The sequence below is a fragment of the Callospermophilus lateralis genome, unplaced genomic scaffold, assembly GCF_048772815.1.
Source record: "Callospermophilus lateralis isolate mCalLat2 unplaced genomic scaffold, mCalLat2.hap1 Scaffold_139, whole genome shotgun sequence".
NCBI lineage: Eukaryota > Metazoa > Chordata > Mammalia > Rodentia > Sciuridae > Callospermophilus > Callospermophilus lateralis.
This window is the reverse complement of record NW_027512543.1, coordinates 1,851,093-1,868,606: the sequence shown is the minus strand read 5'-3', so window position 1 is coordinate 1,868,606 and position 17,514 is coordinate 1,851,093.

The window sequence follows — 17,514 nt, the reverse complement described above, 5'->3', positions numbered from 1 at the left end:
AATGGGAATTCATAAATCGAGTAAAATGTATGAAAGATGATATATCATGAGCTCTGTAATGTTTTGAACAATCAATAAAAAAAGAAAAAATGGTTGTGAAAAGTTACATTTAAAAAAAAGTTATAAACCACACCATTCAACGTCCACCCAGTTCTCTGGTGCCTTACCCTCATTGGATTCTCAGTCTAATAATTCACTGACCTTAATCTCCATCAAATGCAGTAGTCTGAGTAATTTAGACTTCACCATCTAAACGTGATTCACTATCTTAGAATAAAGATACCTGGTACCAAGAAAGCTGCATGGAATAGCTTTCAATTCACTCCATTTCAGTGTAATCTTAGCAGTTAGTTCCTTTGCACTGCTCTATATTCTAGAATATGTTATGCACAGCTTCCAGAGTTTAACTAAGAATTTATATGTTTGACTGGATCTAAAATATTACAGGATATGTATTTACAGTGTTCTCCTGGCCCTGCTGCCAGGAGCAGTTTGCATTATGAGCAGAATTCGTATTAGAAGTTGCTGCTTTCGTGTCTGTGACACGGACTGATACAAGCTCTCTGGCCTGGGCTTTTTCTTGGGCCATTATAAATTGTCAGTTTGGTTCAGTCTCCAGTCCCCTTTGCAAGGCTTCATCATGAACTCTACACATGATCATCTTGCAACGTGCCTGCTAATAAATCCTCTAGATTACAGTATTCAGGAAAATGGCACATCTCTGAAAACTTAGCAGCAATGTCTTCACCAAGTAATAGATTCAAATGGTGAAATTTAAGTTTCAGAACAATTAATAATGGTGCTGCTTTGATGATAACTTCCAATTACCATGGAGATTCATCAATTGCCTGATCAGGGATATAAAGAAGTCATATTAAGACATGGTACACTTCTAATTTAGGTCCTCCAAGTTTTTATCATATAAATATAATATTACTGAAAATTAAAGTGAAGAAGCAACACAAATATCATCACCTATAAATTATCCTGTTCTTCAGACCACCCCCTAGTGTTCAGTGTACAATGTGTCTTAGATTATGAAGGAAAAACACAACATCAACTCTCAAGGAACCCTTACATTTAACTAAAGATAGCTTTTCTTTTATGGATCTATATTTGATTACAGAATAGAAGGGGTGTAAGCAGTTTATGAAACAGTGGAAAGTGGTCGACTGAAAAGTTTTAATTCTACCTATACATTGAATGATATATATATTTGCATTTCAACTGACTGGCTTTAAAAGGAAAAAATTGATCTTCATATTTCTTAAGGCTTTTTTTTTCCTTCTAACATTCTGTAAATAAGTTAGAAATATATACAGATACACTTTGGACTATTGATACCTTTCCTGCACTCTGCATGTCTTAGTTTGAAGCCAAGCTATCAGGGCATCTGAACCTTAGCAGAGCCATGTGACACCATGTTCATCCAGGTTGTATCTTGATTTCCATTAATGTAGTCATATGCAACTTTGTCCTATATCATGTTATTAAAACAAAAGCTATGTTAAATTACTTTCTCTGTTTCAATTTGGTTCATAAAATTATCTAGTGCTCTCTCTCAGTCTCTATCAAGTGACTTTCAAATTGAGTATATTTTAAAAGTGGAATGAAATTCCACTTTTCATATTTCCCTTAAGAAATGGAAGAGAATGTTCTCAATGGCAAAGCATAAAATCAAACTCCACAAGGAGACAGTAGTCAAGAGTTTTATAATGTCACTATCATACTAAATAGGGCTTAAATTGAATAGGAGGAGGATGTCCCCTTGGGACTCATTTCTGGCAAAATTGAAAGAAGTTGTGTGTTATGATCTGATCCACCTATATTTAGTATATAATAAGAACAAAACTGGCTAAAATATAAATGGGAGCAGAGATCATTTTAATTCTGGCTATTGCTTTATTTTAATATGTAAATATTTCATATTTATAAAAAGAATCAGTTATAGGCTTGATTTTAAAAGATGTAAAAAGATTTCAACCAGGAAATGCATTATAGGTGCTCTAATATGCTGGGTGTAGTAGTGCATACTTGTAATCCCAGCTACTTGAGAGGCTGAGGCAGGAGGATTGCAAGTTCAGGATCAGCCTGGGCAACTTAGGGCCTTTCTCAAAATAAATGGGTTCAATCCCCAGTAATTAACACACACACACACACACACACACACACACACACACACGTGTGCATGCATGCACGCACACACATATACACACACACACTTTCTTGTCTAGTACCACTTTTCATGTATTTTTAGATCTGAATTTCAGATAAAATTAAAAAAACTTTATAAAAAGTATGTTGCATATGTTTTTTTATAGTCTCATGTTTAAAACAATTTTTTGTTTACGTGAAATTTAAACTTAACTAGATTTCTGTATGTTATATAGCCAGTTTTGTTATGTTTAGAGATTTTTTTTCCATTTTGCTTTATAAATTTATGTGTACAATTATTTGAGGCATTTTTCATTACGTTTGATGCTATAATCATAATGGACAAACTATAGAGAAACAAAATATTTGGAGGAAATTAGGTGAAGGTACCTTTTATTGAAAGAAAGGAAGCCATTAGAAATGATGCTTTTATGGGATTTTCCGAATTCAATTCAGTTTCTATTTCATAGTAAAATCCAAACTGGATAAAATTAAACAATCAATATTATTTAAATGAATATGCAATGGCTGTTTAAAGTACCTAGATGTTACAGAGTGAAACTACAAATGAGAATGATAGATATCTGTATACTTGAAGGTGGTAGAGATCAATATTCATATTAAGAAATAGTCTAATTTTTTCAGTGCTAGGGATCAAACTGAGGCCAAATGCATGCTCGCACTCTAACACTGAGCTACACAACTCAGGAACATTTTCTAAAACTATACATTAATAGGATAGAATGGGAGATACTTAGAGAAATTAGAGATTGGTGGGCAATTACAGTATCCTAAAAGATATAGGGGTTTATGATTTATGAGTGTGGTTTTTTAAACACGCTCCTTTTCAAACTGACTCACTAGATGGTTTTCTTAATTATGCTTGCTATGACTTTATTGGGTTATTCAGATGTTTTTAACATCAGTTATTCTTTGAGAAGCACATTATTATGAATTTCACAGAGATTAATTGACAGAGATCTGACAGTGAAATTTGTTTGTTCTGGCTTACGCCATTGCACTATCCTACCCCAATCCATTTGTCAGAGGTAGCCATGATGTTTGAAAAACCCAAATTTTATCAGGTCAATATATTACTTAAAAGTTCCTTGAAGTTATCTCTGGCTGTGAGAATTAAACCAAGGGCTTAAGGTATCTCAAATCAATTGTCCCTACCTGCCTGTTTTGACACATCAAGTGCACCTCTCCCAGTCCTGGATGTGTTACACGTATACTAGTCTACTTTGGAAAAGCCAAATAATAAGGCATAAATTAGCAGTTCCTCACACTTGATTGATTCATTGATACTGAGGATTGAACCTAGGGGTGCTTTACCACTGAGCTATATCGTCTTTGCTTTCTATCTATCTATTTATTTATTTATTTATTTATTTATTTATTTATTTATTTATTTAAATTTTGAGAGAGTGTTACTAAATTACTTAAGGCCTCACTAAGTTGTCTGGCCTGGCCTCAAACTTGCAATCCTCCTGCTTGAAGCATCCCCAGTCTCTGGCAGTATAGGCATGTGCCACTACTTCACTCCCCCAACCCCCCACATATACTTTAAGGTTGATCTTAGCACTGGGAGTGTTTTCAGCAATGGAAGTTATGGCCACAGGTAGCAGATCAGATATTCAGGTAAGAATATGCATAATTCTTACTCAGGCTTCTACCTTGACAGTTTATATTGCTTATTGACATTCTTTCTTCTTTAGTGCATTTACATTAATCCAAGATTTTAATTTTTTAATCAGAGTTTGGGTACATAGGTATTTTTTTGCTCTACTTATTTTGGTATTCTTGAACTTACATTGATCCAACTCAGATTGAGTTTTCTAGCCAATGTATTTGGTAAATCCTACTTAAATTAATATGGAATCTTTGCTCATGAGTACTCTTTCCTAAAACCCACTTTAACATCATCTGGGTGAGTAGTTCTCAAATTTAAAAATTCAGCAGAAACACCTTTATATCTTGTTAAAGCATGATTTGCTAGAATGCCTAATGCTATATAGGACTGGATTAGGGCTTTAAGGATTTGCATTTCTCGTTTCCACTTTTGTAGCTTGTTCATTGGAATAGGGGTCAGTATGCCTGTCTAATTCTAAAAACACTTGCACTTGCAATAATAAATCTATTTTATCCTTACTTCATCAACTTTGTTTTCAAATTTTTCAGCTTCCAGTTTTCTCAGCTTACTCATAAACCTGGCACCCTTGTATAGTACAGGGCAGGAAACACAAAACAATGCTTCTGTGGCTCCATCTTAAGACACCCACCCTCCCCTCAGATTGCTGTCCTCTCCTTCATTGCCCTGATCCTGCCAGGCTCCCACTTGTCCACAAGGTAATCCTGCACACTCAGCCCTAAGGTCAGTTTGTAAACTATAAGTGTCCTTCAGCTTGTGTCATGAATTCACCTAGAAATGTGTCCCAGTTGAACACAATCTTTCCTGGTTCAATGAACTAAAGTTTGAGTCTACCCTAAACTCATTATTTGTGAATAATTTCTGGAGCCTTCAATTACCTACAACTAAGTCCTTTAGTTGTTCTTAGTTCTCAGTGGTCTAATTTCCTTTGACAAGAACTTAAAAAAAAATAGTCACAAAGAAACTGACTAAATACTATTAGCAGAAGTAGATAGAGCAGGAACCAGCTGCAGGAATTATTTCTAATTCATACTTTGTTGTAGCATGACCAGAGCAGATTCAAAGAGGCAGACCACATCTAGGAAGGATGGAACTAAAGACTTGCCCAATTTTGCTGTATCTCAGTTTCTCCTCCCCTCGGCTACCATTTGTAAATTGCTCTGACTTTCACGCCTATCTGTTCATTCCTAATACCTAGACAAGCACATTCATCCATTCTTTCATCTAACAAAAGTATCATACAAAAAATAGGACTAATTCTATGTAGTGCAGATTATACTAGGAATTCAAATAAAACAATAGCTTGATATTTTCCTTTATTTTAAGACATTCACAGAATGAATTGGGAAATGAATAGGTAGTAAATAAGATGCCAAATTGTAGTGATAGACTTCAGACTTCAGAACAGTGTAGGAATACAAAGGAGAGAATATTGTATTTCTCCCAGAAGGGGAAGGGGAGTAAGGAGAGTATTCAGAAAAGTTGATGCTCATCCTGTACTTTGAAAGATAGTCTGCTGTAGAGGCAATGGTGAATGAGATTAGTATAAAAAACAGTAAAAAGTAAACAAAGCTGGAATTTTATTTTCCTTTTCAATAGATGATAAAAGGGAAAAACTTGGAGTTACTGTGAAATTATTGGACTCAACAATCTCAGCAGCTTAATTAGTAGTGGAGTTCAACAACTAACTCAAGCCTTCTCATTGCTGGTCAAGTCTCTTTATATCATCCCAGGTTGGATGTTTTCTCTGAGCAGAAAACTCAAGATGATTGTGTTAATTTAGAAGTTGCTGGCTGCACATTTTTTTCTTTTCTGAATTGCATGATTAGTCACACTATAAAATCTTTCAAGTGAGAGATAAGAAGTCTCTCAAGATTTCCTGCCAGAACTCCACATGAATTTGTATTTAGATGCTTTTTATTTTTTATTTTACTTATTTAAAATTTATGGTTTTGTATAAGTGAATAAAACAAATATCACTTTAGTTTTACTAGTGAAACCTTCATATATTTTTTTCCCTGAAATCTTATATTATACTTCATATGTTAACTTTAGAGGTTTTTTAATACTTAAATTAAATTTTTGATCATTTCATTAGAAAGATTCCACCCAGGTTTCCTGGGCAAAACATAAAAGATTTTTAGAAGTAATAAGTGATCTTTAAAAAGTATCATCAAAATATTTCCTGCCTGTTTTTATAAAAAAATAGGAGATTGTTCCCTGTTTTCAAACTCTCTAAGCTTTTCAAATAATGTAGTTATCAGGAATTAATAGCTTTATTTTCAAGTCAATAGAACAACAAATGAAAGTAATATAAAGTAAAAACTTAGAAAATGCAAGTTGAGGATCATAGTTATTTGTGCTACCTTAGCAAAAATTATCAGCTTGGTTATGATCAATGACATGCAAACTCTCTGCAGGGTGTGGATATGCTCACCAGCGAAAACAATGTTGCTCTTTGCTAGGGAATCCAACTCTTGAGGAGCAGAATTACACTCACTCCTCCCTTTACCTGGGCCCCTCCCCACCTTCAGCTTATAGTTATAGTCTTGAGAGCTATGCCATTTTGGAGACTTATCAGCAATACATGAGCAAAGGAGGAAGAAGGAAAAGGAGTAGAAGAGGAAGAATTAATAGCCAAATAGTAAACCCTTACTGTCTTTTCTGAGGAAAAAAGTAGAAGGGGAAGAATTAATAGCCAAATAGTAAACCCACTGCTACTATTCTAACAAAACTAAAGCTTTGTCCTCTCCCTGGCCTGATTCTGGCCTCTGATGCAGGATCTTGCATCAGCCAGTGCCTAAGAGTTTTTATTTGTTTGATGGAGATGGTTCTATTTTCAACTCATGAACAAATCAACTCATCTTCAAAGCCTATTGAGGTTGCACTGGAAGCCATCTAAGACTTTTGAAGTTAAAAAGAACTACATTTCCCAGCCCCTTGATACTTTGTCCTCTTCATTGATCTCTTCTTATGTTGTTCCCCACATTCCAAGTGCTCTCTTCATAACTGAGTTACATATAGCAGTCATTCTAACTGCTATATTACCAATGCCTAACAAAGTGCTTGGTGTATAGAAGATGCTCAGTAAACATTAGTTAAAAGTGTTCACCAATTCATCATTTCACACGCATCATTATCTTTATATCACTTAGCACAGCACTGTGTATTCTACAGGCCCTCAATAACTATTTGCCGATTGACACTCTTATAATATGCTTCAAAATAAAGCATTACTCCTGGGAGGAGATATATAAGTTGTGTCTTAAACACATTTTATAATACTTCTTTTTGTTTTATGAATTGAGTTTACTTGTAATGAATTACATTTGTCTACATTGAATACATCTGGTTTTCAAATAAACACACACAAATCTCAATGAAAATATGAAATTCTTTCTTACAGTTTGGCAAAATATAAAAGCTATGATGCAACTCTTGGAAATCTACCCTGATTTCCTATTCTAATTATATGCAAATAGGAACTAGTAGAAATTTGGGGAATTTTAGTTGACAGTGTTTTGAGAATTAAACAAGATACCAGCACAAACAAAACTTAAATCAGACTGCATTGCATGAAGTACATAACATACTGGCAGAAGGTTTCACTTTTTTGTTTTTTTAATTTGGGGAGAAGCCATATCTTATAAAAATTGTCAAGGATTTCCAATTTGAAGCAATTTTCTAAGGCTTAAATTTCTTTTTTCTGATCAAAAGGCACTAAATCTTAGCAAGTAAAAAGCTGGCCTTCAGCTGTTTATTTGTATGCCTGTGTGTTCTTCCTGTTTGGTATTCATCCCAGGGGTTGTTTGAGAAACTACTGCCTCATTGGAGAGTGTCCTGGAATCAGCATGGTGAAGACATTTAAGCCTCAGTCTCTAAGGACTTGGGTAAAACCTGTAGCAATATACTCAGTTGATCAAAGAATTTTATTAATTAGACTTGGGAAAAGAACAGGATGAGGCTGATTTTTTAAGGGTTAATTGTTTTACTCCTGAAAGATTAGTTGTGTAAAATCTGATTCTTAAGGTAATAAACCTCACTCTACCTGGAGAAATGAAAAGAGTAATGATAATAAAGTTAAAAACATGAAAAACCTTGAACTCCCCTGGAGAATCCTCATGATTTCATGTCTGTTACTGACACCTTTTTCTTTTTTTCATCCACAAACTTGGTAGGTCACTATGAGGCTGATACTTAGAGCTTCCAGTGATGCTGGGACAGATTTATTCTTAATACAAGTGACATGAAGTCTAATCGAAGACTTATAGGGAATTTGAAGACTGTGAAGTTCATTGATCTCTGCTTTCTCTATCCAAATAGTTGATTTTCACTGAAATTCAGGGGAAAATTTATCCCAACCTAAAAGTCTCCCAAGAAAGAGAGGTTCCATCTCTCAGTAATGAACAATTGCCAACGTATGGTTCACTGCAATCTTCTTGTCCAGTGTAAACAAGGGTGATAAGATAGCTCTCAAACAACTGCTTTACTCTTACTTGAAGGGTATTTCTCATCAGCTTGAACATTTTCTCTTCTCTAGACAGAATATGCTTTATTCTTTGACTCTTTCTCAACATCCCTCTATTGGTCTACTTTTGAGATTCCACTTCTTTGTCCAGCCAACATTCTGCACTTTCTGTTATAATTAATACTGTTTCTAAATGATTGTGCTGAGGAAAGATGCTGAGTCCAAACTCATGCTAGTGGATGGGTCAGGAGGAAATAAATTTCAAGTGTATTTTTCCATGTTGTGACCAATGACTATTTATCCTAGAACTGGCAAGGTTCACACTGACTCTTTTATGAAAAGCAAAATCTCCATGTGAACATCATATGTTTCATGAATACTAGGTACCATGCAATTATAATTAAAATGTTGGATGTTAGTTTTTACCCTAACACTTTTGATTTAAATAGTCATGTTGATAAGAACAAAAATTGCTGATTGAGAAGAAAAGGATCATTGTGTGGGAAAAAGTGATTTTAAAATTGAAAGAAGATATGACTTAGAGTAGAATTTCATACATACACATGCACATAAACCACAAACACATATGTTCCCCCTGAGCAAACATTTATTGAGCCAATATAATGTGCCATGGGTTTTCCTGGAAACAAGCTTATTCAACATTCTAAAACTACAAGATAGCTGTTGATATTGTTCCCTTTTTGTCCACAATGAACTAACAACAGAGATGTTGATAATCTTCTTAGTGTGTGTTGAAGATAGCAGGGACCCAGCAGTATCCACCAGCAGAGATCACTCTTAAAAAGACCTGTAAAATAAGCAGTTTGAATTCCATAACTAATGCACTATCCTTTGATCCTTTTCAGCTCAATTTTATACCTCAGTACCATTGTGGGACAAAATACGGGAATATGCTTTCCTCAGTATACCAATTTACAATAATTTCCAGTAGTTTGCACATATGTGTATGTAAATATTCATAGATCTAGATGAATGAACAAGTTATGAAATGGTGACAGCTTTTCACACAGCCTACATTTCTGAAAATGTTTAAAAATAAAATTTCCATATCCATCTCAATCTAACTTTAAGATATATATATATATACAGGCACTATTCCATTATCTTAAGTATGTGCACCCCCCAGTTTATAGATGTAAATGGAATATTTCTCAGTACTTTACTTCCTTCCTTAGCCAACCTATAAGATGCATTTTGGTGAAATACAGTGTGGTGGAAATTGTTGACCAAGGACGGAGCTCCTGTTACTTTAATAATCGCATTGCCAGAAAATCAAGGTAATTTAAAGAGGAATGGCCTTCCAATTGTGCAGAGTAACAGATTCACAGTTTTTCCAAATATAGCATAATGTGGAAGACATTATAAATAGAACAATGTTCTTGCTAAGCAAGTGAGTAATTTTCCAATATCTACTTTTTAATTTTCTGAATACTCCAGATTATCATCCCCCACACCACTTAGCAGTATTCATTCATCACATTTTTCATGTCTTTTTCAATAACTTGATCTTCATGCTTGTCTTCTAACTGTGAGGTTAACATTGTTCTCGATTTACTCTTTAATTGTACTGTTGATCAGTGCTTTTACCACATGATTTATGGAGCTTTTAGTTGACATGAACCAGGGTTGACACGGTTTATGTAAAAAAAAGACTTTCTACAAAATGGACCTTGTCATTTTAATCTTTCAAGGAACAGTTTTATTATGTGCTATTTCATTTTGTGGTTAGTGCCACTACACCTTATTTTGTGTTTAAAGGGGCCATGTTCACCCTTCTCATATGAGCCAGGAACAATGATGCCCTGCCCACCTTCTTTATTTTCTTTAGCTCTCTTCATGCCATTCCTCTTATTCTTCATATCTTCACTGATTTTTCCTTTCTAAAATAAACAGTTTGCCCAGGAATTTGTTACCAAGAAAAATTAATTTTCAAGTGATTTAAGAAAGTCTCTCTCTATATATTTTTCTCCTGGCATGTCTATTAAGATTGCAGTAATTTTCTTATATGGGAAACTTAATGTAGGTAATTAGAAAAGTGCTCCCCCTTTCCTTTGTGCTTTACTTTTTCCTATAAAGCTTACATACACAATTTTATATGACTAGAAATTTGTACAGCTCCTTGCAGTTTGGAAAGTACTTTGCTACCTGAATATACATGATCCCCTTAAAGACATTTTCAGATTGGCAAGAATGTGCTGCTACCCTCATTTCATAGAGGAGGAAACTGATTCAGAAAGTTAAGTGAGTTATCTATGATCATCTAACAAGTATCAGAGAGGAAGTTTTACTGTGACTTCCAATCCAGCTGTTGTTTTTATGATTTTGTTTTTTGGGGTTTGTTTTCATGCTATATTAATACATTTCACTGAGACTATCTGCCATGTTGAATTACAAACAGATATAACTGGAATATGTTTTCATATCAAAATAAATCAATCAAATATATCAATCTAAACAAAAAACCCTTTTCAATTATATGATACAATTATAATATAAAACCATTCAACAGTGTTATTACTCCTTATTCCCAGGATCACTGTAGAGGCCTTCAGGACTCAAGACAAGTTTATTTTAGTTTTGCATCTTTCAGCTAGACATATTATCTTTCATTGTCTGGTAATATTGGAGGCTATAGCATGTACCTGACAAATGTCCATGGAATATAAGCCTTCATAATACCATTTTATGGAGTAGCTTCCTTGGAAGATAGCTAACTGCTATTTGTTCCTAGAATTATAGTATTGCATTTAAGAGTTGAAAATGAATGTTAAAATGTTTGGGGAGCATCCCTAATTCAAAGCCAGCTTTATTAGGTTTTAAAATAGATTCTACAGTCCACTAGTCTAAAATACAATCTACATAGACCATGATGAAAATAAAATGAATATTCAGTGTAGTGTTTAATTTTTCTGAGTTCCTTAGTGTATATGCACCTCTTTATAACTCCTATGACTGTATATCAATGGTGGTGATCACCAAAGTCACGTATCTGAATGCATATTATAAAATATGAGATACACTATATCCCAGTAAATACATTTAATGACACAATTATTGCTAGCACTTTAAATAAGTGGAATTTTAAATATTGTGGAAGACTTTAATTTCTCAATAGAGAAAAGGTAAAGATAATTTAAAGTTAATGAATAATGGAAAATATACCTACATGCAAAACTATTTATAGCAATTGTTTGTCCCAATGGGTACTTAGTAAACTAATTTCAGTTCTGATTTTAATAAACAATTTAACAAGCCTTTATTTGGCATATACTATTCTGTGCCAGGCCCTGAAGATACAAAGACAAATTAATTGCTCCCCACCATTAAAACCTTCTCAATCTGCTTAAATATGCTCTGTGTGAAGAATGAGGCGTGTGAAAAATACCATGCAAACACCAGTGGGTACAAATATTTATTCTGATGGTAGCAGCAGTGGTATGAGGTGTGTTTGGGTAAAAATAGAGAGTCAAGGTGCCATGTGATAGAGGCTGAAGAAGCAGGAAGAAGCATGACCTAAGAATGCAGATAAAATTAGGTTTGGATATCCTGAAGCCTATATTGGCTTATCTTTTATTCATATTAACCCTTTTATCAAATAACTTCAAAGTCTGTATGGGGTATTCAAAGTAAAAAAAAAATCATTATGTTAGAACCAGATCTAGGTGTTGGCAGGTGTCTGATGGTCTTATGCATATTGATCATGATGTTTATCAGCTCATCTGAGAAACAAAGGGAATCTTTAAGAAGCTTGGTTCTCACTTCAGCAGAAAGGATATGGGTCCTCAGGCATGAATTTCCTTTTGGTTGTCTGTTTTGGGTTGCTGATGCTGTTGAAGGGCACGCAATTTATTACAGGTGATGACAATTATTAGTTTACATTTCACTTCAGTTCAAGTTTCTTTTGCTGAATCATGATTTCCAAGCTGATGTCTTTAACTTGGTCTCCTTTTCATTTTCTCTGTGGGTGCATCTGCCTGTGAGCTTACTAAGGTAACTCTTACACTTTAATTTTTATGGTACTATCAAATGAAAATAAGGAATGTTTAAAAATCTTTATAAAATATGCTGCTGTAAAGTATTTTAATATTTATTAGCTTAGATATTTACATTAGGTAGGAAGAGGAATTCTCTTATGCAGTAATCCTGAAGGAATTATTTAATTGGAGATCTAATAAGATAACAAAAGAATTGAGCTTGGCAACCCACACAATTAATTGAGATTAAATGAGCAATGTATACATTTTAATTGTGTTTAATAATATATACCACTTAATTATATTTATCTAGCAAAAATAGATGCAGGAGAATGCACAACAGGACTTTAGTGTTCTAGTGCCTGATCAGTTAGAATCTGGTTAAAACAAACAAACAAAAAAAACTTTTGATGCTATGCTACTCTATGTTCAGTGCTCATACTGTATCATTCTTAAATTACTTTTAGATATGACTTATGCTTTTTATTAACTGTAACATATAAGCCTTCACATTGTTTGCTAATGCACTTTCGTGCCCTAGAATGTCTTCTTTCTCAGGCTGCATGATGGTCTATGTGACCTTAGTGTGACCTTTGTCTCTAGTCTGTTCCTTGAAGCCCCATTTGGTACACTATTTGGTAATTTTCTGTTGTCGTGGAAATTAACTATGCTTTGCCCTTCACTAGTCTGAGACCGATGTTATAACACCATGCCACTTATGGATATCACCCATTAGGCATATACCTGATGCTAGAGTCTAAGGATTCTCCTTCCAGTCCTAATTCCAGGATCCCTAATGTTTACCATATGGTAAGCACCAAACGGGTAGAGGAGCATTGGTACTGCCTTATGTTATATTTGTACCACAGTGCAAATCAGTAACAGATGCCTATTAAACATGAAGTGAGTATGTATTGATTTCACTTTAGTTATCATTGTTCATGTCCTTTATTTTAAAAATGTAGACCGGACTGATTTCTGACTTAGGCAAATATCTTTTGTACAAGAACCATGATGGATATTTTATTAACCTGGTTACTTCATCTTTTTCCATCCACTCTGATTCCTTCCCTATAATAAAATGTGTTCTCAAAATGGTTCACCTTAATTACCGTGGTCATTTCCTGCCCCTGAGTAACTATTGTCTAGTAGTGGTTTCCATAGTTTTCAAATAATGTGTGCGTTTCTTAATATTATTTGGTTGCTTTAACTATTCTCAAAATCCTCTTTTATGTTGAAAACAATTTCTAATTTCTTTGCTAAGCTTTCATTTTTTTCTGTTATTGAACAGTTCATCAATCTCTCTCTTATTCTTGTACCAATGTTGTGATGATGATATTTTATTAACTTGGGAATTTTCTGTCATAGTTCACATGGTTGCCTTAAAACCTGCAAGTTTATATAAATATATGCTCAAAGCTAAAATTCTCTGAATTACACAAGACAAAACATTAAAAGTTTTCCTTTAGTCCTTTCTAACTCAATCCCCTTTCCAAAACTAACCATATTTAACAATTTGGTATATATTTTTCTGAGCATCTTTCTATGCATTTACATATATACATATGCATGCAATATAGAACAGACAGATGCATTAATTTAAATAACCATATGTATTGTTCTGTGATGTATTTCATTTATTTAGCAATATGCCCAATAGGTGATTATATGATAATACATATATTTCTACCTAACTTTTTAGCAACAAAAAGTATTTCATAATAGAAACTACATTTTTTAAACCATGGTCACAGTGTTACATTAAATTAGGTTCATAATTTTTACCATTCAATTGATAAAGTGATGACTCTTTTTGTTGGCATATTTTGACATTCCTTTTGGTGATTTCTCAAATGCCTTCAATTAGAAATGTTGTGTAAATAAATATCCCACAATTCTAATTTTGATTGATGTTACCAATTGACTTCCAAATAGAGTTTATCAATTTATACACCAACCAGAGTCTTTAAGATTGGATATTATTCATCCATGAGGTTATATCAGCCTTACAAATGAAATTTTACATCTCATTTTGATTTTCCTTAGAGTTACTAAGGTTGAATTCTTCCTCTTTGTTTTTGAATTTAAGTTTCTCTGTTATGAAATCTCAGTAATACTTCATATCCATAATTTTTTTATTTATGTGATTGTTTTATTAATTTACAAAGCTGCTTATTTATTACAGATAGTAATCTCTTAAGATACTGTAATTTAGGGGTAACTTCCAGTATTAAGCAGTATATACCTATTGCTTATTTTTATGTATCTTCTTTATACAAGAAGTAAATTCCATTAACTCACGATCCTAGTTTTATATCTTTTCTATTGCCCTCAGTACTCAACATAGACACAATAAATATTAGACACTAAATACTGATTGTCAATTGATGATGGAGACTACAATGACAAAATTAAGACAAGGGCTGCCAGAAAAAGTGTTCATGTTTCAAGGCTCAAACCAAAGGATGAAAAGAACCTGTATGCCCATGATAGGAGTGTGCATTTTTGTCGATTCAACATTCACTTCTGAGTTCGTTGTTATGCACATTCATTCATCAAAGGATGTGTTTTTCTTCACTAATTTGTTTAGGTTTTTGCTAGATAATCCACATGGAATGGATTTTTAAGACAAAATATTTTCAAAGGCTTCTCTTTTGAAGTCATGTCCTCAGTGCTATTCCATCAGGCTGTATGCAAAATTCAACTATATTCAAAGATATTTCACTTGTCAAATTAGTCTTTGCATAGTATCTTTTGTTTATAATTTAGCCTTTACTTAATAAAACCCCTTGCACATACACATTTATAAGCACATGAAATTATGCAGATTTTTCAGAGAGCTGTAAACAATTTTAAGTGAACAGAGGTGCTAGTTTTCTCAGGAAGAAAGGGTATATTCAAGAGTTGAGCTGTCCTCTTTTCATATTTCACCATTTCTCTCACTCCCAATTTGTATATACACTTCATTTCCAAATGCTTTTATTCACTTATTTGCCAGGTCCTTAGGTGACACTTGATGTGTTCCATCCTTAGTCTAGGAGATATGTCTTGTGATTTGGAGAAGTAGTTTTCTCTAAATGAGATTTTTAAAAACACACCTAATTTGTAATCATTATTCTCATATAGGTTGTGGGGAAAACTGTCTTTCTCATTCATCTTCTAAATCCTGCACAGATACACACATCCTGTACATATGATAACTCTTGTTTCATTATTTGGCTTGTTTTTATGGTAGGAGGGGATGGGGGTAAATTTTTCTCCCAGATCTGTCTCTGAGAGTGGGTAAATGCATGTGTGTGTAATTGACTGTGATTTTCCCCAGAAAGAAATAAATGTATGTTACAAAAGTACTTTTAACTTTTTTTATTCTTCTGCAATCCTTAAAGATGCTACCAAATATCAAGATATGAAAATAGACATTACATAATCACAACAAAAATATAATAAATAATAATTACATGTTCAACAACATCTCTACTTCCAATGTGAAATTTTATTGACAAAAAAAAAATCAAGAATTCAAATTCCCTGTTAAACTCTTATAATTGAAATGGTCCACTCTGATTGTAGCACAAAATCTTGTCAAATTTCTAAAAATGATAAATAACCAATTAATAAATTTAATATAAATATAGCCAAAATATTTCTTGCATCTAGATTTTCTAATATATTAGAGCTGTTCTTTAACATAATTCATGTATGTTACAATTTATATTTGCAACAAATATGAAAGTAAAATATAGCCATTTATTCAGAAACACAAAAAAGCATTCCAATATATGGATGAAACAATAGACTAAGGTTCAGCATTAGTGCCTACTGCCACAAGCTACTTTGGTAAATTAAGAAAATGTCATTCATCTTTTCTAGACATGTGTACTTTCATCTGCAAAGCAGGGGCTTAAACCTGGTGATATTGTAAAATCTTGTCTAGCTGCTAAATTCTATAAAGGAATATAATTTTACTATTTTAAATGATTACAAAGGTTTATAGGTTTTATAGCTTTGCTTTTATGATATCTTGTTGGTCATATTTGTGATTTATTCAATGCCAAGTCCTGCTCAGGAATACATCTACCCAATTATAACATTATTCCTATGGAAAGAGAACAATATGTTTTAAGATGAGCCTTTTTTGATAGAATTTATATGACCACATTATATCAGAAATGGGGGACTGCCGTGTTTGCTAGTGTATTTTAGTTTCTTTCAGAACTAATTCTCCCAATGGGCTTGTTTGTTTTCTGAATGCTCTTTATTTTGAGAATGTGGTGTTTTTTTTTCTTTAAGTGTATTTCTTCATGGGAAATAATTACTTATTGTAGTGATTTTAACTAAAGTCCTCTTGTTAATCTCTCTGGAATCAAGATCAAGGAGATTAAATCCTTTACTCTTCTCCTCCCTTTTGGCAAACATATAAATGAGATAGTTAACACAAATTCTATACAAGTTTCTCCTATGCTAATCTAAGAACTTTAGCACATGTGGTTAAATTTATTTTGGAATCCTTAATTTTTATGGTTTTTTCCTTCAGAACTTAAACAGTCCTTTAATGTAGTTTGAATATGCATGTGAATATTCATGAAAAAAGTATATGTTTAATGGTTACAGAGTTTATTTGGTTAGCTTTTGCAAAGCTTTCTCCTCTGAGTGTTGTAAGGAAGTTCAAACAATTAACCTATTCAAGGAGGTAAGAGAATCTATGTGCAAGAAAAAATGTTTAAAATAAGAGATATGCAGGAGGTAGGAGACATTAAGATAGCTTATTGCACTAAGTTTTATAAGTTCCTCACTGTCTCCCTCACACCTTCTTCTTTTTTTATTCCCCAATAGAAATGACTATATAAAATAAAGCTACAAAATTCCAGTGTGCATTTGATATATTAGGAAACTGTGAATCTTGCTTTCCAAATATCCACAATCATTTTAAAATCATGGTTGTAGTAGGTTGGGGGAAAAAAAGATAGGAAGATAGCACTCAGAGATCTAGCTTAGTCTCCCCATGGAGTGAGTGACCTTTGAATATCATGATTCTTCAGCGTAAATGGAGATAATGCCCAACTAATAGGTTGATTGTGCAAAGTCATGGAGAAAGTGTGTATACAAAATCCTCATAAAATACGTGTTCATAATGTACATTTATTAGAACTTCTACTCCTCCACCCACCCTCTATGTAACCCTGTTTGAAGACTGACATTTGTCTGACCCTGTTCTCATGTATTCTGTTCTCAAAAGCCAGCGCCTC